At 43.9% G+C, this 23,009-nt stretch overlaps 2 long non-coding RNA genes across 3 annotated transcripts; one reads left to right on the forward strand and one right to left on the reverse strand.

Annotated features, from left to right (window-relative positions):
- Nucleotides 1–693: 693 nt before the first annotated feature.
- LOC139081693 (uncharacterized) lies at nucleotides 694–15,856 on the reverse strand. Of its 2 annotated transcripts, none has more exons than XR_011536915.1 (10): nucleotides 15,659–15,856; nucleotides 13,585–13,733; nucleotides 12,496–12,686; nucleotides 12,349–12,407; nucleotides 11,414–11,591; nucleotides 10,621–10,740; nucleotides 9,314–9,486; nucleotides 9,088–9,232; nucleotides 4,921–4,975; nucleotides 694–741 (listed from the first exon to the last, which is right to left on the reverse strand). It is a non-coding gene; the product is annotated as an uncharacterized lncRNA (long non-coding RNA). The 2 variants fall into 2 exon arrangements; XR_011536914.1 differs by lacking the exon at nucleotides 15,659–15,856 and adding an exon at nucleotides 13,812–14,164.
- Nucleotides 15,857–16,009: 153 nt separating this feature from the next.
- LOC139081695 (uncharacterized) lies at nucleotides 16,010–18,811 on the forward strand. Its single transcript, XR_011536923.1, has 3 exons — nucleotides 16,010–16,308; nucleotides 17,856–18,023; nucleotides 18,127–18,811. It is a non-coding gene; the product is annotated as an uncharacterized lncRNA (long non-coding RNA).
- Nucleotides 18,812–23,009: the final 4,198 nt, after the last annotated feature.

Below are 23,009 nucleotides of genomic sequence, written 5' to 3' on the forward strand. Positions count from 1 at the left end.
ACCTTGACATGAAAGCTCGGTGGTACATGGCCAGACCCATTGCGCCCTCAGCTCGGGCGAGTGCAGCAGCTAAACTGAAGAGACCAATGCCACAGGGGGTCTCCCAGGTCTCCTCTTCACAAGACCCAGGTGGGAAGAGATGACAAGAAAGTGAGCAGGGCATTCAGGGCACCACTTTCCCCTGCCTGCCTGTGCCTCTCTTGTCAACCTCAGCTTCTCTGTCACTGAACCCCATCACACACATACACTGTGGGTCATCCACCATCCCTGAACCGTGACTTTGAAATTCCACATTCTGGTAGAGGAATATAACCGCAGGTCAGTAGCATGACGACAGCTCGAAGGGATCTGTCCAGCAACAATCCATCAACACTGCTCCGCATCCCTGATCTGTTCCAAACGTGAGTGAACTGAATGACGACAAGAAATAGCATCAGGTTGACAAGTGTTTGCAAAAGAAAGGGCCACTACGTGTATTCAGGATATACTCATAAACCACTGGATAAACTCATAATCATTTTCAGAGCTGGAAAAGAGCTCTTGTGGGACTAGAAGGTAGAAGAAAACATAGGCAGTGCACTCTTTGACATTGGTCTTCACAGTATCCTTTGGATTATCATGTCTCCTCAGGCAAGGGAAACAGAAGCAAGAAGAAACAAATGGGACTACGTCAAACAAGACTTCTTAACTTACCGTTGAGGACGACTAGATCAACACTCTACAACAGCTGAGGGTCCGGAACTGCCAAAACAAGGTTCAAGAGGACAGAGCTCAGAGCCACAGGCACCGCCTGCAGCTCAGAGTCAGACAGGAGTGATGGAGAGAGGCCCCAGCGCGCCGGTTAATGGTCTGGCGTTGCAATAACAGAATTGGAAGGTGGAGGTGTCGTGGAATCTTAGGAGCCCCTGCCTTCCAGTTGCCTAGGCCCTGCTGCTACCCCAGGCTGCCCGGCCTTTTCTGAAGGCCACTGCTGATGGGCATCACCCCAAAGCAGCTGTCTACTCTCGTGGTGACACTACCGACCTGTCTCTTTCCAGAAAATATCTAAGCATAGTTCTCAGTGCCCATTCCTGTGTGCATCTCAAAACAGAAAGAGAAACCAGTGTCCCAACAAAGTTTGTCTTCTGAAGCACCGTCACGAAGTCACCCCACTTTCTCTCCAAATGTAAACCGATCTTAAGGTTTTCCCATACGTGAAAGATGGCAAACTTTTAGACTCTCATGCTGCTATTCACTGGGCTTTCTCCAGTTTTTTCTACATCCATTAAAAGGGACAAAAGCAGAGTGTAATACTAAGTGAATGAATACTTCGTTAAAAAATTATTCTCTGTCCTGACTCACAATACTCCTCTTGCTGCATCCCTGTGTTGTGTCGACTTCTTGCCCCTCACTAGGGCAGCATGTTGGCTTATCTTCAAACTTAAGTCAGTGTGACATCTCTACCTCCTAAAATCCTTCTCTATGTGTGGGCCGCTTTTGTGGTTGTTACTTTTTAAATGTCTGTAAACACTATCTTTCCTACTTGTTGCTTCCGGATATCCACATATTATGAATTGTAACCCCACAAGAGCTCTTTTTCAGCTGTGAAAATGATCACAGTAGTTTGTGAGTGTATCCCGAATACATGTAGTGCCCATTTCTTTTGCAAATACTTCTCAACCTGATGCTTTTTCTTGTCTTCATTCAGTTCACTCACATTTGGAACAGAACAGGGATGCAGAGCAGGTTTTACGGATCATTGCTGGACAGATCCCTTCGAGCTGTCCTCATGCTATTGACCTGCGGTTATATTCCTCTACCAGAACGTGGAATTTCAAGGTCACGGTTCAGGGATGGTCAATCACCCACAGGGGACATGTGCAATGGGGTTCAGAGACAGAGAAGCTGAGGTTGAGAAGAGGAGGACAGGCAGGGAGGGAAAGTTGTACCCTGAATGCCCTTTTCACACTCTTGTCATCTGTTCCCACCTGGGTCTTGTGAAGATGAGACTTGGGAGACCCCCGGTAGCATTGGTCTCTTCAGTTTAGCTGCTCCAGTACTTTGATTTGAGGGTGCGATGCATCTGCCCAAGTACCACAGAGCATTTATGTCAAGGTAAAGGACAGAGGACCGCATCAACCGCTTTTGAAGCTCATCTTCTTTCTACCCTACACCATCCTCCAACCACACTGTGGAAGGATTTGGTGTTTGAGATGCATGTAAAGCTTTAAAGAGATCTCTCTTTTCATGTCAGTTGAACCCGACATTCTTTTCCTTACATCTCAAAGTCTGTGATCTAGTGGACCCAACTGTACTGAACTCGAATGGAGTTGGACTTGCTAACTTTCTGGTGTTTTGTTAGATGGCTAGTATATTTCTAAGATTTTCTTACTTAAATGCCACTGTTGAAGTTTAACGAGTAATAGGATTTATTTCGTAAGGTGACAGACTCAGAGAAGACTGGTCTCATCCATGTGCAAAATCTAATTTTCACTTCTATTCAAAGAAAGCCAGAATTTGAAATTAGGGCTCCCACCATTTTCAAGGTGGACTCTCAGTTACCTCAGGATATCTTCCCCAAGGGTTCATGTCTCTGCTATAAAACGGATGAAATTAAAATGAAATCAGATGGGCCAGGTCCTCTCCATTCTCGAGTGCTCCAACAGTTTCTCCCCTGCTTTAGAGACTTGACCGAAAATATCCTTGTTGTTCTGCTCTGTCCTGCTTTTGTCTTTTGCATAAAAGTGATACGGTTCAGTGTTTCCTACCCCCAAGTCAATCATTTTAAGATTCACCTGGATCCAAAGCATCCTGAGTCAAAAGAACAAAGCCGGAGATATCATATTCCCTGATTTCAAAATACACTACAAAGCTATATTAATCAAAACGTCATGATAGTGGCAGGAAAACAGACACACAGATCAATGGAACAGAATGGAGAACACAGAAATAAACCTTCGCATCTATGGACAGCTAATTTTCAACAAAAGAGCAGAGACCATACAAAGGAGAAAGGAAAGTCTCTTTGATAAATGGTTCCGGGGAAATTGCACAGCCTTAAGCAAAAGAACGAATGTAGACCCTTATCTTACACCACACAGAGAAATTAACTCAAAATGCATTAAAGACTTGAATGTAAGACCTGGAACCACAAACTCCTAGAAGAAAGCAGAGGCAGTACACTCTTTGGCACTGGTCTTAGTAGTACCTTGCTGAATATTATATCTCCTCAGGCTAGGGAAACAAACGAAAAAGTAACCAAATGAGACTACACCAAACGGGAATTCTTAACTTACTGTTGAGGACAACTTGATCAATACCCCACAACACTTGAGAGTCTGTAACTGCCACAACAAGGTTGAAGATCTCAGAGCTTGGAGCCCCAAGCACCACCTGTAGCTCAGAGTCAGACAGGAGTGATGGAGAGAGGACTCAGTGCGCCAGTTAATGATCTGGTGTTGCAATAACAGAATTGGAAGGTGGGGGTGTCATGGAATCTGAGGAGCCCCTGCCTTCCAGTTGCCTAGGCCGTGCTGATACCCAAGGCTGCCTGGTCTCTTCCAAAGGCCACCACTGATGGGGACCACCCTTCAGCCACCACTCCCAATAGCTGTCTGCCCTTCTGCTGATAGCGACCTGTTTCCAAAAAATATCGAAGCATAATTCTCACCGTTCTTTGTTATGTGTGTGTCTAAAAACACCAAGACAAAACTGTTCCCCTTTTATTTCTTGGGATATTAAGCATGGCAAGGGATACCATCAACACAATGAAAAGACCATTACCAACTGGGAGAAGATATTTGCAAATCATAAATCCGATAAGGGGTTAATATGCAAAGTATAGACAGAATTTATACAACTCAGCAACAACAAAACAAACAGGAAAAACCCAATTAAAAAATGCGCAGAGGATCTTAACAGATAGTTTTCCAAACAAGGTATTCAGGTGGCCAATAGGCACCTGAGAAGACGTTCTACATCACTAATTCCTAGGGAAACGCAAATCAAAACCATAATGAGATATCACCTCATGGTTGTCGGAATGGCTATCACTAAAAAGAAAATAAGTGTTGGAGAGGATGTAGAGAAAAGGGAACCCTCATATATTACTGTTGGGAATGTAAACTGGGGCAGCCACTATAGAAAATAGTATGGAGATCTCTCAGAAAACGAAAAACAGAACTACCATATAATCCAGGTAGTCCACTTCTGTGTATTTATCCAAAGAACAGAAACTCCCTAATTCCAAAAGATTTATGCACCCCTATTTTCATGGAAGCATTATTCATAACAGCCAAGACTTGCAAGCAACCTAAGTGACCATCAACAGATGAATGGATAAAGACGATGTGATACACACACACACACACACACACACACACACCATGGAGTACTAAGCCATAAAAAAGAGGGAATCTTGCCATTTTTGACAACATGGAGGGAACTTGAGAGTATTATGCTAAGCGAAATAAGTCTGATGGAGAAAGTCAAATGCCATAGGATTTCACTCATACATGGAAGATAAAACAACAACAACAACAAATAAACATATAAACACAGAGAATAAATAGCTGTTTCCCAAGGGGAAGGGGGAGGGGAGAGGGCAAAGGGGTAAAGGGGCACATATGTTTGGTGACTGATGACAACCAGACTTCTGGTAGTGAATCTGATGTAGTCGATACAGAAGTTGAAATATAATGATGTACACTAAAATTGATATGATGTTATAAACCAGTATTACTGCAATAAAAATTAATTTAACAGAAAAAGAAAATATATGACAAGCAGAGATGGAATACCTGTTGCGAGAAATTAGAGGTCACAAGGAAATGGTCCTCTGCTGAGGCATACCCTTGCAGCGTCTAAATTTCTACCATTAAAAATTCACCTCTTTGGATCAAAACATCCCACAGGAATACCCTGTTAAAATGTTAAGCTTACCTGGAATATTAATTCTATCAGCATCATAGGCTCACAACAAGTGGTAATAAGATCACTGAAAAACCAAGAAGAATGGATTTGACTGAAGACTTATAAGGATACTACAAAGACGAATGTTCTTGGCTCTACTCCTACCAATTTCTGAAGAACCCCAACTCTCTTCAAATTCCTTTGAAATAGCTCTGGGAATTCCCCAAGGGGACTGAAATCTGCATTCCAGAAACTTCTCTGGTCACCAAGGTGCACCTGCCATTTGGTCATCTGGAAGCTGCAGATAACCAGAGGGGCAACTATGCTCTGAGGCCACCAAGGACTCTATGATGAAGATCTCTGCCATCTCCGGTGCCAGCTCTCCTGCCAGTGCCTTCCACTCTGTGGCTGCTGAGGCCTGATGTGGAAGGAATTCCTGTCTCTCCCAGGAAGCCATCTTTCCTCTCAGCCCAAACTCTAGCCCACCATTGCTTCTTATGTCTGGAGCCTTCCTGTATCAACATTTTACAACTTTCCTCACTATTTCATTAGAACTCCTGTGTATCAGAGTTCTGAGTTGAAACATTTGATTTTCATAGATGACTCCATGGTCAAATGTAAAAACAACTTCAACAACCTTGCATTTAGTTTTATTGGGTTTGGGGAATTAAAGCTATTTAAATTCTTTAAAAAAAAAAAAAAAAAGCATCACCTGGGAGAGTCAGTACAAATACAAGTCCAGAGTCTTCATCTGTAGTGACTCTGATTCAGTGGGCTGAGGGGGCCTGGAATCTATTGTTAAAGTTGCTCAGATGTACAGTCAGGTTGAGGACCTACTGATAGCATCGACCTTCCTCACAGTTTTGGGGATGAGCATTTCACGTACATACTACTTCTAATCCTCACGATCGATCTGTGAGGAGAGCGTGGCCTTTCCCTGGTTTGCAGATGAAGAAACCAAGACACACAGAGGGTCTGAGACTAGCCCAAAGTGCCCTCGCTCTAAGTGCTGGAGCCAGGTGTCAGGTAGAGTGCCCCTCCACCCCAAACCCCCTCCCACATTTTCCAATTCACTCTGTGTCAGGTCTCTCCACGTACATGCTTCCTGCCTATACCTCATTGCTACCAAAAACTTCCTGATTTTAATGTTTCCATCCGATATATTTCCATCTGACATATTTCACAACAGGCTAACAGCATCCTATCCTGGCCACTGACTATTAACTTGGGACACGCTGCTAATGAAAATATAGGGTATGGGAATATGCAAAGACATTGCTTTACGATGATGATGTAATTTTCATGCTATAAAATTCTCCATTTTGTGTACAATTCAGTGACTTTTTGGTCTATTTGCAGGGTTGTGAAACCATCACCACCATCTCATTCTGGAGTATTTTCTTTACCTCACAAACGAAACTCGTCCCTATTGGCAGTCACTTCCTATTCCTCACCTTCTTCCAGCCCTTGGCAATTGCTAACCTACTTTCTCCCCGTATGGATTTGCCTACTCTGGACATCTATTCTCAATGGAATCATAAAACACGTTGCCTTTGGTGTTTCTTCACTTGCCATAATGTTGCCAAGGTTCATCCACATTTTGGCAGGTATCTGTACTTTATTCTTTCTATCCTTGAATAAGACTTCATTTTATGACTATACTCCATTTTGTGCATTCTTCAGCTGAGGGCATTTGGGTTGTTTCCACTTTTACTACTATGAGTAATGCTGCTGTGAATATTCATGTACAAGTTTGTTTGTGACCGTGGGTTTTCAATTCTCTTGCTATGTACCCAGGAGTAGAATTGCTACATCTATGTCAACACTGTATGTAACTTTGAGGAACTGACATGCCGTTTTCCAAAGCGTTTGCGCCTTTTTACATTTCCACTAGCAATGCATGAGGATTTCAATTACTCCACATCCTCCTCCACACTTGTGGTTGCCCATCTTTTAATTACAGCCACACTAGTGGATGTGAAGTGGTATCTCATTGTGGATTTCAGTTCTGTTTTCTTAATGATCAATGATGTTAAACATCTTTTCATGAGCTTCTTGGCCATTTGTACATCGTCTATGGAGAAATGTCCATTCAAATCCTTTTCCCATTGATAAATTGGATTGTCTTTTTATTATTGACTTGTAAGAGTCAATACTAGACACATGTCAGATATCTGTTTTGCAACTGTTTTTTCTGATTCTGTGTGTTGTCTTTTCACTTTCTTATTAGCATCCTTTGAAGCACAAAAGATTTCAGTTTTGATGAAATCCAATTTATCTATTTATTCATTGACTGTTCTTGCTTTAGCTGTCACATCTAAGCTATCCTTATCTAATCAAAGACTACAAAGATTTACACCTATGCTTTCTTCACCACATTGCTTTGAATAAGAACTTTCCTGGGTTAGGGTACAGGGATATTTTTGAATTTTGAGTCCTATAAATTGATATGGATCCCTCCTGACCGATATTCACAGGTCTGCCAGTCACTTCAAAGGAACATCCCTGTGCCGTTGCAGAGATCTGGGAAATCGTATTTATGACTATCCTGGCTTTGACTCAGGTGAGAGTCCTGGTCACGTGCTTCAGTTTCTCCTTGACCTCTCCTGGTTTCAAAATTTGTTCAATATCTTTGGAGTTGAAGAACTGATTGAGTGTCTTTCTGAGGAACACTCAAGGGTCCAGGTTATTCTGAACCTAGTGGACTTCCTCATTCCGCTCCAGACAGAGAAGACTGTGGGGGTTGGATAGGGTCTAGACTTCCATCTCTGGTCTTAGAGAGAAACTAGCTTTGCTTCGGGGTTTGGGGATGGCTGTTGAAAAGACTCTTGCCCCCCTCTAATTCTTTGTACTATATCCATGACTGCTTTCTAGAAATGGTGATAAAATACTTATTTTAGAACATGTTGTCTGTTCTCTGCCAATTGCTTTCTGTCTACACATTTAAAGTGGGTAAAGGAGGACTCAGAGACAAATTTGTTCTTAGCATCTATTATTGTCCAAGTGACCATATTTAATCCTATGCACTATCTTATTAGCCAGGTTTTATCCTTTTCCTTTTGAGAAAAAAAGCTCAAAAAGGTTAAAAAATACTCCAAGGTCACAGTCTAGTGAGGAGAGGAGTGAGCGTTAGAAACCAGTTTCGTTTGACCTTCAAATTTTCATCCACCATGAGTGTCTTGGTGTTATGTCTAAGATTTCTTTGCTTATTCCTTGTTCATGAGAATATTTCCATTTTTCCTTCAAAACCTTTATAATTTTAACTTTCACATCTCCAATTAACTCAATGTGTGGTAGAAGGTAGTTGTGAATATTAATTTATTTCTAAATAAATACTCATTCATTCTAGAGCTTTTTACCAAAAACATCTTTCATTATCCCAGTGAAGTGTCTTGGTGACCTTATTTTAAAAAATCAAATAATTGTATATGTGGGAGTCAATTTCTTACACTCTGCTCTTTCACATGATACATTTGTGTGGCGTCTACTTCCACCGATACTATAGTGTGTTAATTACTGTAGCTTTAAAGTGAGTTTTGAAATCTAGTAGAGTGTGTCCTCTAATTCTTTTGAAATCTAGTAAAGTGTGTCTCCAGTTAATTCTTCTTCAAGGCTGTCTTGGCTATTACAGGTACTTTGATTTCCATATACATTTTAGAAATAGCTGGTAAATCCCCTCCCAATGCCTGCTACAATATTAACTGGAACAATCTTGATTTGACATTCTTACAATATGGAATCTTCCAATCTATGAAATTGATATATATTTTTCTCTTTATCTAGTGTTCTTTAATTTCTCTCAAAAACAGTTTTCAGGGATCTTCACTATATGTGTTCTTAGGCATTTAATGACTGTGAATGTGTGAATGTTAATCTCTATTGTGTTTTATTGAATTTCATTTTCTAAATACTCAGTGCTAATGTGGAGAAATACAGTACATTGCTATATGAATGCCATTGAGGTACAACTTAGGTACAATAGACCGCACCACTTTAAAGTACACAATTCGGTGCATTTCAGCAGCCGTAAACACTAATGAAACTACTGCCCCAATCGAGGTGCAGGGCATTTCCATTATCTCACAGCATTCCTTTGTCCCTTTGCAGTCCGTCACCCCCTCAACCCTCAGCTCCAGGCAACCACTGTCCTTACAGATGGCTTGGCACTTTAACAACTTTATGTAAATGGAACCATACCTGTATTCTTTCATGTCTGCGTTCCTTCATGTAGCATAATGACTTTAAAATCCATCCATTTGTATGGTAACGAATGGAAACCTTTTGGTGGTGAACACGATGTAGTATATACAGAAGTCAAGTTATAATGATGTATACCTGAAATCTATAAAATGTGACAAAACCAAAGTTACGTCAAGAAAAAATGAAAAATAAGAAATAATAAGAAAAGGACGGATTAACTTGCCTCTTTATTTCTCCAGCTGGCCAGGACACAGTCAGTAGCTGTGACATCAGCTGTTTCCTCTGGAGACTTTGGCAGTGTTGAGGGCTTGGAGCCAACATGGAGTCCAAGCATTGGTTCTGAGAGGCTGCAATCTGGCTGAGGTTCAGGGTCGTGGGTCAGGACAGGTCATCCAGCTGTCGGAAAAAGCAGAAGGGGGTCCAGGAAAACCACTGAGGTCATCTCTGGGTAGCACTGGCCACTTCCTCCAAGGAATCCACCACCACTACACTTCTCATGACTTCCTGGTACTAGACCGAGAGCTCCGGGAAGTTGGGATAATTTTGATTCATCTCTGCGTTCATGACCCCTAGCACCGAGTCAAGCACTCGAGGAGGCTCTCAGCAACATTTGTGCAACGGATTGAACAAAAGCGGCTGCAAGTCATCAATCATCTCAACAACACTCCTGTCCCCGATGTCCTGTCAGGGATGCTCTGCTTTCTCCCAAGATGGAGCAAATCACCTTGCTTAGGATGGGGTCTGCCCTACACTCTCCATGTCTGAGGACACTCACCTGTGGTGAGCTCTGATGAAGAACGGATTGTCCTGAGGGATTCCTGACAATGGTTCACTCTGTCATTAGGAAGAGATGGCCTTGGCCTACCCTCCCATCATCTGGGCTGCCGCAACTCCCCAGTTGAGGAGACCTAGCATTTTGTTGAAACCATCTGTTCGTGTTCTTCCTCTCACTGCTTTGATTTCCTTAGGGAAATATTACCAATAGGCGAACTCCCAGTCCTTATCACAGCATAAGGAAAATGAGGCACTCAACAAATATTTAAGAGATATTGTGGCTAAAGCTTTATTCAACTATAAATGCAAAAGAATATTACTATCACTGCTTCAGATGCAAGGGTCCCATTACCCTGGCCCCTCCTGACTCGAGGGCACAACTGCTTAAGGTAAGAATGGACATCTCCAACCCTTCTCCAAACACCATTTATCCCTCTAAGCCCACATTTACTTGGAGGGCGTCCACTGTGAGGGCAGCACTGAGGTCAAGGCTGGGGGGTCTGGCGAAGAGCCTCGGGGGTGCCACCCTCCTCCTCTTGGAATTGGTGCTCCCCAGCAGGAGAAACCAAACCTGATCCATCCTTGGGTCTCCCTGGCTGTTGCACAGGTTCCCTGTGGAGTAAGTTACTCTCCCAGTCCTCACTGCTCAGCTTAGGTTGCTCCTTGAGGAGTGGAGGATGCTGTACTCATTCCTCAGTGTCCCTTGATTTCTCTGAACTCAACTTGTCCTTATTCTCACCTCCTTTGCCAACGCACCTCCTCCACCAGCACCTTAATCTTCTTTGGGTTATCATCATCCTCCAAGCCTGCTGACTTTCTTTCTTCCACCTGCTCCCTCAATTCTGTGTTTTCAAGATGTGGTCTCAGCTCAGGCTCCTACAGGAGACACACAGAGAAGGGACCAAGGCCAGGTCTCACCCGCAGTTCCCAGGGCACATTCCACATGCATCTCAGTCTCCCACGCACTCGAGAAAACTGAACAGGAAGGGACATTGGAGAATTTGACTAACAACCTTATCTTACCGATGGGGAAAGTGAGGCCCGGAGGGAATAGGAGATTTTCCCACACTCCCTCAACCCTTGACAACAGCAGAGCCCCCACGTAAGCCTTGGTCACAAGCTTCCCGTCCAGAGTGCCTGCCACACCCTCCAGGAACCCACGGCTGAATTTCAGGAGCCAATGGATCAAACATGAGGATTTCCACTGTTCAAACAAAAACGGCTGAAGAACCTTTCCAGGGACAAATCTTTTACCACAGTTCTTTAGTCCTATTATTAATATTCAGTCAGTTTTCACACCTGGCTGACACCATGGGACCAAGGAACACAGAAATATTAAATAAAATTTATCACAGCCAAAATTAAAATCTATTTATATGATTATCTGTAAAATGTCTGGCTCTCGTGCCGGAAGCTCATCTTCCAGAGAGCGGGCACTCTGTCCACCCGTTCGCCCCATCTCCCCAGTGCCTCCACAAGGGCCTGACAGAGAAGCCATTCAGTAAATATTTATCAAATGGGTAAATAACAGTTTCCAAGAATAACTAACCCTCCCTGATGCCTTCGACTCCAATCACATTTCCACTCAAATCCTATTCCAGGTGTGAGCGGAAGCAATAAAGGCACAGCCTGAGGAAAGGCAGCGGAAGATTCAAACACCAGCTCCACCGTGGACCACACATACTTCAGTGGATGATTTCATTGCCTGCTTTGAGCACGTCTATCCCCTGTACAAGAGAGAAGAATGTATAATGTAAAGTACAGAAGCTGCATTGACCACTACAGTTTTGGATGATTGAACGTGATATCAAGCAGCAGACAGGGCTCTAACCCCTGGGCACCAGCTGCAGAGCTAAAGAACCCCTACGTCAGAGTCAACGCGGTGCTTGTTCAAAACTTATGGGGACAAGGCCCAAGAAACTACATTTCAGACAAAAATTCCAAGGAGATTCTCATACAAGGAAAAAGCCTCATCATTTAAAAATTTTAAAAAGCCTAGGATGGAGACTCTGAGACTCCCATTGGTAAGAAGAATGACTCAGCTTTGAGCACAGCAAGTCCCTTGTCCAAGGTCACCTTTCAATGGGAAACGTCCCCGTGTCCAGGAAGAGTTCCTAAGTGATGTGGGACGCAAAGAGGACTCTGCTTCCCAGTCTGGACTTTTAGCGTCTCCCTTGTCCTTTGATTTTCTCCTCTGCTCTGATCACTGGGGGATGTCAGCCCTCATAGGGGTCATTTCTTGATGAAGACCTCTGTTATTTTAGCCTCCTCTTGGAGAAACATATGGCAGAGGTCAATTCTGGGGCTCCACAGAGCTAGGCTTTCTCCTAAGCCACCTTGGTGAGCTGAAAGATGCCGTGACTGCTAGAAATCATATTAATAAAGAGGGACAGGGATAAACAGCGGATGATGAGGGCAGCCTCTCAGGTGACATAGAACCACAACATGATCAATATCAGACCTACTCAGGTGGGGAGGACATACCGACCAATTCTGTCAGCAGAGAGCGCAGCCACATCATTCTAGAATTCTGATCCACAGAACTGTGAGACAACAAATGTGTGAAGTTTCACACCACTGTTTTTGTAATCTGTTAATATGCATCAATAAGGAACTAATTCAGATACTTACCTCTACTCTCCTGACTTTTCAATTTTCAGAAACATGTATGCTAATCCCTATAAAGCAAAAAAATCAAAGACCACAGTAGAAATGGTGTGCTCACTTCAGGTGACTATTCCCAAGCCCTTGTAATGGGAACACACTATGAAGGGTATTTCAGGTACTGGACGAACGTCTCTTTCACGTTACCAAGCAGACCTCTAAAAGAATAAAGAGGGTACAACACTTAACTCCACGGAACATTGTCTACGAATCCATCAGCTGTCTCTGTTTCCTACTGCAGATTATGTTTAGCTCCTTGTTCTCCTGAACTCACCAGACAAGGTGTTATAGCAAATGCCAGTTACCAGCATGGGCGAACCAATTCAAGGAGAGCAAGAGAGCCGCCGCTAGAGTAAGTTCCCCAGACAAAGTCCTTTGAATGCAATCTCCCCACTTATTTGGACTGGGAATACAGAAAAGATCTATTTTTTAAAGTCTCATTCTAATGAAAATTCAAACGTCTCTGTTTACCAATTTGTATTTTTCTCAAGCCCCATCGTGGAAACCTCACTTTTCAGAATGACTGAGTTCCCAATTGCTCGAGCCTGGCCTCTCTGTCAAGGGAAGTTAGGTAAGCCCAACCTCAAACCTCTCCTGTGAACCAGCCCCTCACCCTCAAAATCCAGAACAGCGTGTGAACCCACAGGCAGTAGCATCCAACAAGTAAGAGGGATATGTTTGCACTGCTCTTGGCCCAGATCATCTGAGAGAACACAGCAGTCAGAAAACAGAAGAGCATAGAGAAAAATCCTATTGATTTCAGCTTTTCCAGGATGTCAGATAAGTTATGCCAATGAGTGTACTTACTGGGTAAATCTCTCAATAAGGGGTTAATTGTTGGCAAAAATAAGTGATAGGTGTTGGCAAAAATAAATGCTATCCAGTGTTGGCAAGAGGGTGGAGACAAGAATATTCTCCTAAATGATTCGGAATACGAATTGGTAAAGCTTCGCTGCAAGGCCATAGGGCAGGAATAAACAAAAATTAGGTACGTACAAACATATTTCTAAACTGAGCAATTCTCTTTCCAGGAGTATATACTAGAGAAACACTTACACAGGCGGTGATGGAGATGTATAAATACAGATCTACACACGTCCACTGCAGCACTGTTTGTAAAAATAGACACTGGAACCAATTTCATGTTCCTCAGTTGGAGAACCTTGACTCGTCACGCTCCATCCGCACCCTGAAAGGGCCCGCAGCTGTTCAAAAGAACAAGGCAGATCAAAGAAATGCTGATAGGGATGGAAGGTAAGAGCTACTATGTGCTGAGTACTCACTATGTGCCAGGCTCTGGGCTCCATGCTTCACCCGCACGTCTCATGTAAACCTAGGACAAACCATGCAGGAAGAACTCCTATCCGACACATGTTAAAAGGAGAAATCGAGCCACAGACAAGTCAAGAAACTTCGTCAAAGTCACACTGTTACCCAGCCAGGTTTGCCCCTACAGCTTGTGAGACTGGAGTGTTCTGCCTTCTTCTCTATTTTAGGGATTTCCAGTGAGATAGAAAATACCAGCTTCTGCTGCTCAGCTGCACTGCTCTGACACACAGCCTGACTGTTTAGTTCTCCTGTCGGAAATCACCTCAGACGTAGAACATAAGCCTCACACAAGATTACTCCGAAATCTAGATAAAAACGAGACAAAACAATGCTACCTCATAATTCTGTCCAGGCACAGACAAAGGCAAGGTCACTGTGCAATCTACAACATCCCAAATATCCTCCTCTTTCCATAGGAAATGACTGTTACCTCTTTACTCCAATCATAGAACTGCCCGTGCGGACCACACTATTCACTAGGGGGCACACTCTGCTTCCTCCCATCCTCCCCAAATCACCCAACCGAAGCCCAAGTCCTTTCATAGGTTAGACCACGGGGTGTGTTTTTTCTGGCTGCAAGGAATAAAAAATGCAACTTGTTCAATAAGACGTGTGTTCCCGATGATTTAACTTAAGGGTATTGACATCAGGTTTCCAGAAACGAGCAGCTGTAAAAACCCAGCCTCGGGAAGAAAGATTATTCACACAGTCTCTAAGAAACATAGGCTCTGGAACTCCAAAACTTGCTTTTACCCCTAAAACAAAATTCTTTCTACCAAAACCCTTCAGTAACTAACATGAACCTTGCAAGTTCAAGCAGGATTTTTCCACGTCTGATTTAAAGTACGGAGATTGAGGATAAGGTTGAGAGACAAGCTAGTTAAGAGACAATGTGCAGCCCAAGCATATCTGAAAAGAACCTGGAATCGGTCAAAACCCAGTATGACCAACTGGGCTTGAACCACCAACCCTTCAGTTAACAGATGAAGGAGCTCATGGATTACCCAGCTGAAGGCAGGCACTGATCCTCTCGACAACGTCTCTCTAGCCCCAAGCTTCCTCAGCCAGGGCTCTTCTGCCTTGGCACACTTGGCCAGCTCCAGAGAAAGAGCCCAAGAATCCTGTGGACATATCTGTAGCTACCATAACGTGATATCATAAGAATTGGAATTTTTTGTTGGTGACAAAGTTACAGTACTCTCATGTACCCACATTCAAAAGGAAGTGATTTCACTCATATGTGGGAGATAAACTAACAAACTCATGGATACAGAGAACAGACTCTTGGTTACCAGAGGGGAAGAGGATGGAGAGAGGGCGAAAAGGGTAAAGGGGCACGTGTGTATGGTAACGGACGGCGACTAGGCTTTCGGTGGTGAACACGATGTAGTCTATACAGAAGTCAAAATATGATGATGTACACCTGGAATTTACATGATGTTATAAACTAATGTTACCACAATAAAACAATTAATTAAATTGTGTTAATTTCTTAAAGAGATTAATCAAAATAAAGATGTCATTATCCCACCCAGTTTAAATAGTGTTTTAGAATGTTTTTCTCTGGATCCTGTAGCAAAGGCCTTTACCTGGTTTTGGTGCCCAGCAGCCGAGGCCAAAGGCATGGAGGACTTGGCATGCTCTGTGGGGTCTCCTGCCACAAAGGTGTGTGGCCCTTCCCTCCCTGCCTCTTCCCACTAAACTGTGGGATGCTGCTCCCAATTCCTTCTCCGTGGTGAGCTTGTGACGGTGGTAACAGCTCTTTGTTCCTGGAAATCCTGTTCCTCAAACCTGGACTTACCAGACCCGCCTTTTGCGAGTAGCTTTCTTCCCCTTTTAGTCCCTTAAAATTTTTGCTCTGATCTCTAGCATACGTCCTCGGCATGATCCTGCAAATCTTTGTTGTTGTTGTTCTTACGCTACTATTGTGCTTTTCATTTTCAAGAGCTCGAGCCCGTTTTCAAAGTTTCTCTCTGGATGAAGAGAAAACAACGGACACGAGGCCTTACCTTTCACAGGCAGCCTAAACCTGGAGGGTGAGGACGTCACTTCCTGTTATGTCTGCTGACCGCCATTGGCTGGGAGGGTAGAGTGGGCGGGGAAGTTGTGCGCAGGGGGCGGGGCATGGGCCGGAAGGAAAGTAACGCCGGCGCTGTCCTGCGTGGGGCGTGTCTCATGTGGATGACGCGGCTCCGGGGCCAGCTGTTTAGACGTCCGTTACTCCTGCTCTAGGAGACTTCCTGAGCCACTGGGACCGAGTCAAGGACTGTTGCATGAATTTGAGTGCAAGTTCTGTGTAGAGGAGGTCTGGGGGGCTACAGGGGGCAGGGCGGTGGGGGTGGTTCTAGAGAAGGTGAGTGGACGGCGTAAGGAATATAAGGGTATGCCAGGCGGGAGAAGGCAAGTTTTCAAATTCCCCAGATATCCCCCAAATGGCTGTGCTTCCTCAGGGTAAGCTGGTTCGATTATCCCTCATATTTTCTTCTCTCTGCCATTTTCCTGACTCTACCAAATTGACTTTGTAATATGTGGTGGGGAGTTATGGTGTATGGGTTTTATTCTATTTGGGAGTCCAGGAGAGCTGCCTTGATCCCGAGCTTCTAGCTCCGTTTTCTACTTTTTGGTTCTTCCCCATCTGTTCTTCCTTCCTTTCAAATTTACCACTCTAGCTCTTCCGCTGACTCCCTGCTGTGGACAGTGAGGTTCTCTCCTGTATGTCGCGCGAAGCCTACCACAGACTTTAAAGGAGGAACAGCCTTGGCCAGGTCCATTGTCTCCACTGTCTGCTGCTTTGCTACTGTTGGCGTCAGCTGTTGTTTTTCCCTTTGTTGTCGCTCCGTGAGGGAGTGTGTGTGTGTTTCTCCCATGTGCTTCCACGGAGGGTGAGCTTTTGGGGACACCTGAGAAAGTGGCTGCTGGGAACCTCAGGCCATCTTCTGTAGGTTCTGCCTCTTCTCTGGCTGTATGTTCTTTCCCAGGTTGTTGACTTCTGTTGGAGGCCACCATCCCCTCACCTCTGCGTTTGGGCATTGCTTGTCTAAGGGCTCTGAGATATTTGGAATGTTCTGGCAATCCTGCCCTTGAGGAGCTCTGCCCAACGGGCCCACATAATCCCTGGGGGTAACTGGGAAGTTCCCTTCTCTGCCATGGTTATCACACACACTTCCTGCTTTGAAAGCCTCCTCGAGTTAGGAAAATTCTCTATTCCTACCTCTACCCCAAAAAGCTTGGCACTTCATTCCATGGCTCTAGAATGGACTGGGTTCCAAGCTCCTCAGAGATACCGCTGTTGGTCCAGGGACGATAGGTCAGGGCTGTGGTTGCCAGCATTGTCTCTGTCAGACGTGGCCTCCTCCAGTCCTGGTGCCACCACTGGTCTGGTTGGGACAAGGGGCTACATCCTATGATTTCCTCGTGGGTCACGTGGCTGTAATGGTGCCCCACACCTCACAGTGTTGTGCAGATGAAGATAACCCAACTGCTCACTTAGCATCGTTTGTGCTTCCTGGCATGATGTACATTGACAGAATGATATTTTTTCTTTAATTGTGTAACACAATATGCAGAAGGCTGCATAAAACATAAATGTATGGCTATAAGTTAACATAGCCCCCACCTAGATCAATACCTAGAACGTACGAGGCTTCCAGAAGCTTCCCAGATGCCTCTTCCTTGTCACATCTCCCTCCTTGGCCTTAGCAGTAACCTCAATCTTATTTTCGTGATGTTTCATTCTTTGTTCACGTATTTTATAATTTTGTTTATTACACACTCCTCACAGGTCTGGATTTTAACCTGTAATCATATAGCATATATTCTCTCATGCCTGGCTTTGTTCACTAAGAATTATGGATTTAACAATCATCAGTGATTCTTCCATTGTGGTTGCTAATGAAATAGACCACAATTTAGTTATCCATTCTATTGATGGTGGACATTTTGGTTGTTTACAGTCTGTGGATCTTTCACACAACAAGGCTATGGTCCTTCTTGTGCAGGTGTCCTGGGCACGGTAGATTACACAACAAAGAGTGGAATTCTGGGGTCCTGTGTTATGCCTACCCAAGACTTCTGAGGAAAAAAAGAAAAAAGAAAAGAAAATGTATAAAGCAAAGCATGCAGATTATCCAATTCATATGAACGGAATAAAACAAAACTGAATGCAGGTGATGTATTGGATATATAGATGGAAGCTTACATGTTAAAGTACTCATCAGTGTGTTTTCTGTGTCCCTTCTCCCCGCTCATTCAAGGTTGATGTCTTCACAGATCCAACTGGAATGAACTGGGATGGCTGGATTCAGTTCAGCAGGGGGACCCATGACTCCATGAGGAGACCTGGCCCACACTTCCTTTTCTCCTGGGAGGTGTTTATGCTTTGGACTCTCCAGAACTACAAGACAAGGGTTGGCAAGTAAAGGCCTGGAGAGCCGGTGGTTGGGAGGGGACAGTCCTGCTCTGGGTGAAGGACTTGGGCCTAAGCTTGGGGAGACTGAGTGGAAAAGGAAAGAATCCTCAGGATCAGGGCGTGGGAGGAGGAATGAGAGGCTGCTCCTGTGGGTAGAAGGGAGGCTGGAGGAGGAGAGACCAGAGTCGGGGGGGGGTGTGTGCGCAGAATCTGGTAAGGGGGAGTTCCAGAGAGACAGGGGCTGCCATTCTGGGGCCAGGGAATTGCATCTCCTTGGTATTGAGCTCTCCATGCTCTTCTGCTTCCTCTTCCTTTCGCCCCTCCTCCTCCTCCTCTGCCCCTCCTACTCTTCCCACATCCTCCCTCTCCACCCCCTCCCCTTCCTCCTCCATCTCATGATGGCACACAGGGGGCCATAGGGATCCACACCAGAGGCACAGGAAAATGTTTGAATTTATTTTAAAATCAGATGAAAAGCAGTGTTCTTTTAGGTCAAAGACAATGTTTTCACATATAATAGTAATAATACATTTTTTTATACCAACAGTGGTAGAATATACTTTTTAATGGTTTATGCATGAAGGGACCCATGAAGACAAAGTGCCCAGGGCCCTCAAAAGTTATAATGTGAATTATGTACTTGGTGTGCATGTATAGTGAATTTTACCTGAAAGTAAAGACCTATACAGCAAACCAAACAAGGGAGAAGGACTCAGCAGTTGTAGTGCAAGTCCTTTGTCCCTGGTGGCTTCTGGCAGGAAGCTTCGCTCCTTCAGAGAAGGGATCCTACCGGGAGGGCCCAGAGTAGATTCCTCCATCTGAACCTTTAGCTCCTTCTGTCCAGCTCTGGTTTATCTCTTCTCCTCTTACTGCTGGAGGTTCTCAGCACTCAGGGGAGGATTTCTGTTGTTGTTGTTGTTGAGGAAGATTGGCCCTGAGGTTACCTCCGTTGCCAATCTTCCTCATATTGCTTAAGGAAGATTCACCCTGAGCTTAACATCTGTGCCAGTCTTCCTCTCTTTTGTCTGTGGGGTGCTTCCATAGCATGGCCTGATGAGTGATGTGTATGTCTGCACCCAGGATCCAAACCTGTGAACCCCGGGCAGATGAAACAGAGCATGCGAACTTAACCACTACGCCACCGGGCTGGCCGCCAGAATATTTTCTTGGAAGAGCATAGTTACTGCCTCTTCTATGGAAAGAGATGAGGAAGAGATGCATGAGGCATCTTATCAATGACCCAGTTTTCTCCAAATCCATGTGGATGAGCTGAATGGAAAGAATGGTTTAAAGAGGTCAGGTCACTAAAGAGGCCCCATCTGAACATGGTCCCACAAAGGCAGCTCCCACGAGAAGAGCGGGCTCTACTGCATGGCGTCTGGTTAACCACTTCCTTAGTCATATGGGCCCTGGAGATGACTGTGGGTGGGAGGCAAGGAGAGATACAGCCTTGAGGAGGAAGAGGAGGGTCCCAAAGTGGGTGGGAGGAGAAATAAGTGAACAACAAACCGATCTATTGAAAACAAAGTTGTTCTTAATAACGCTGGAGGTGAGGAGGCTGCGATTCTTCTCTTCTGGTGGAAATAAGGTCCCCTAAAATGAGGTCATCTGGAAGTCAGGAAGCTTTATCAGACCCCACACCACCGTAGAGTCGCTGACCACAAAGCACAAGGCTCTCTATGCTGGAGCTCCAAGGCTGCCCTGATCCTCTGTGAAGGTCTCTAAGGAAGGAGACCATCCTTCTCAGCCCCTTTCAGCTTTTGGCTTCCCTGTGCTGATCCTTCCAAACAGTTTCTCAAATCTGAGAATTTCTCCTTGTTCAGGCTCGGAGGTGCAGAGAAAAACATTGAGGCAGCCACATTTCTCAGCATCTTTCTTTTACTGAGGCATCTATTGAGGTCATGCATCAATCTGTTTCAATTTGAATTGTCCTCGATGCTTTTCCTCAAAGAATTATGTAAAACTTTACTCATTTTTCTTTTACTCTCTACCAGTTTTTCATTCCCTTCGAAGAGTGTGGAGTCAATTTGAGAATATACTCTACTTAGCTTGTGATAAGTTAATTCAACCAAAGATATCTATCCCAACCACCTGTTAGTGTTATTCTTAACATATCCCATATAATGTTGACTCCATTTCCCCCCACAGCAACATTTTGGGTTTCATATAACTTGAAGTGAATTTTGGCATCTCCATCTACTTACTTCAACTTCCGTTGATATGTGTAGTTTGTTTTGATTTTTACTTTCTATAAAAATTGAATTCTGTGTATGTAACTTACGAGTTTCATTACAATTCCATAGGATCTCTTCTACTTGTCAAAGGCATATAAAAATTTCACATATATCTGCATGAATACATGTAGTAAATCAGATGATATAATTGTATCTGCCTTTGGACAAGCAATATATTCAACAGGAGTGGATGGAAAGGCAGTTTCTATGCAACAGTGTTGCCGGATCTGCCTGTGTAGGTACACACCAGTGACCTATGTTTGTGTTTGTCTGAAGTATGTGGGAAAATACAGGCCCTGACCAGGCGCAGAAAGAATATACGCCACACATGTACAGTGGTGTTTAGTGGCACAGCAGCTGGGGTCAGCAAGAGAGGTGTGGCACGAGACAGAGTCATCTCCTAACGTACATCCTACCCACGGTTGGTGAGACTGAAATGTGGGACGTCCTCCTGATATGTGTGTCTCTGTAACTCTGCTGGGATTGTCTAGGCTGGTGGTTTCACAAGGGTGACGATGGCCACAACCTCCACGTGTTCCATTAAGCTTTCATGACTGAGTGAAGGAAGGACCGGGCAGATGACTTTTCAAAGTTGGGCATCCCACCTCCATCACACCCCCATACAAACTGCAGGATGATGTTGCTGTGTGAGGGAGCTCAAAAGCATATTCTGTCGCAGGAAAAAAAGTTATCCAGATGCTTCTTAAACTGAGGTCATTGAAACCTAATAAAAGTTAAGTGACTTGCCTAAAGTCATATTGCAATGATTTATTTCAAGTGCTATTAAAAATATCCTTAATACCAATGTCATACATTGAGTAATTATGTATCAAGCTTATTAAAAATCTCTGAGGTCCTAGCCAGAACTTCCTCAGTGGCGAAAAGCTAGTTTGCAGAGTGATGATTTATTTTTGAGTTGCTTGTACAATGGGAACCATTTTCTCAATACAAATCAATTAAGATAGTCTATATTCTGTATAAAAACGTTACAATGAATCGAGAAATCACATGTTCTCTAGAAAAAAAAGGTAGAGAAAGAAATATAGTAAATACAATGTACTGTGCATGGTTAATATGGGCCAAAAGATATGGGTGAGTTTAGGATATAAATATGAAGAAGAGAAAGAATATTTATATTAATTTATATTTGTATTCACCCAACGATTCATGATGATAATGATTTATAACACTGAATTTAAAAAATACACGAGTCCACAGTGATAGTCAAAACAAAAGTTTAATGCTATGGAAGGGGGAGGTAATGTGCTTTTTCAGGGCACAATGCCAGCAAATACAAGTTTATAGGAAAGAACAAATTAGAAAATTTTCAATGTACAAATACGATTATGATAATTGACACACAGGAGGGGTCATTAATGGATGGTAAAATTTTTAGAGAAAGATCTTTAGAAAAGAGGATATTCACACACTCTCAAAGTACCACTCACTAAATTACTTATTAATTGTAGAAAGGAAAAAATGTGCCCTTACAATGAACAGATCTCGTAGGCCCCTCCATGACAACGTGACCCATGCTAGTACGGCAGTCACAGAGGTGGACACACCGGACATTCTTGGTCTCCAGGTGGGCTCCACTAGGAAGCACCCAGCACTAACTACGTAGGGCTCTTGGCAAGAGGGTCGGCCTGAGCTTAGTCATGAGGAAGTGGTCAGACCAGTACACAATGTAGACCATTGAACCAGACAACTGTCCTGACCTCTACAAACAAGGCAATGTCACCGCCACCAAAAACAACAAAAGGTGAGGAGAGGTTTTTGGATCCAAAGGACTAAAGAAATCTTTTTAGTCGTTTAGAACCCCAAAAGTCTCTTCTCCTTTTTGTTATCTCATTTGTGGTGACGTTGCCTTGTTTGTAGAGGTGAGGCCAGTTGTCTTGTGCAGTGGTCTAAATTCTGCACTTGTCTCAGGACTACCTCATGACTGAATTCAGGCTAAACGTTGTCAGCAAGAGCACTGCATAGTTAGTGCTGTCTGCTCCTCGCACAGCCCAGCGGGTGGCACAGAACGCCCGGTCTGTCATGTTGTCTTCTGCCAGTTGCTCCTGATTCCTTAAGTACATGTTATTAAGTGACAGAAGCCAATCTGAAAAGGCTACAAACTGTGTAATTTCAACTATAGGACATTCTGGAAAAGGCAAAACTATGGAGACAGTAAACGGGTCAGTGGTTGTCACAGTTTGAGGGGAGGGAGGGGTGAATAGGCAGCGTGCGGAGGATTCTTAGAACAGTGAAACTATTCTGTATGAAACTATAACGGTGGATCCATGTCATATATTTTTCAAAGCCCACAGACTTTGCAACCCAAGAGTAGACCCTAATGTAAACTATGGCCTTTGGGTGATTAAAAAAACAAAAAAAAAAGTGTTTTTGTGGTTGTGATGTTGATTCTCAGCAAAGGATCCCTTCACTGTTCTGTTTGGGCTTGATTTGCTGTTTTAGATTTTTTTCATCAAGCAGAAAAGCTACTTTTTATGATGCAGGTTCTTTCA

The sequence above is a fragment of the Equus przewalskii genome, unplaced genomic scaffold (assembly GCF_037783145.1).
Source record: "Equus przewalskii isolate Varuska unplaced genomic scaffold, EquPr2 ChrUn-6, whole genome shotgun sequence".
NCBI classification, from domain to species: Eukaryota; Metazoa; Chordata; class Mammalia; order Perissodactyla; family Equidae; genus Equus; species Equus przewalskii.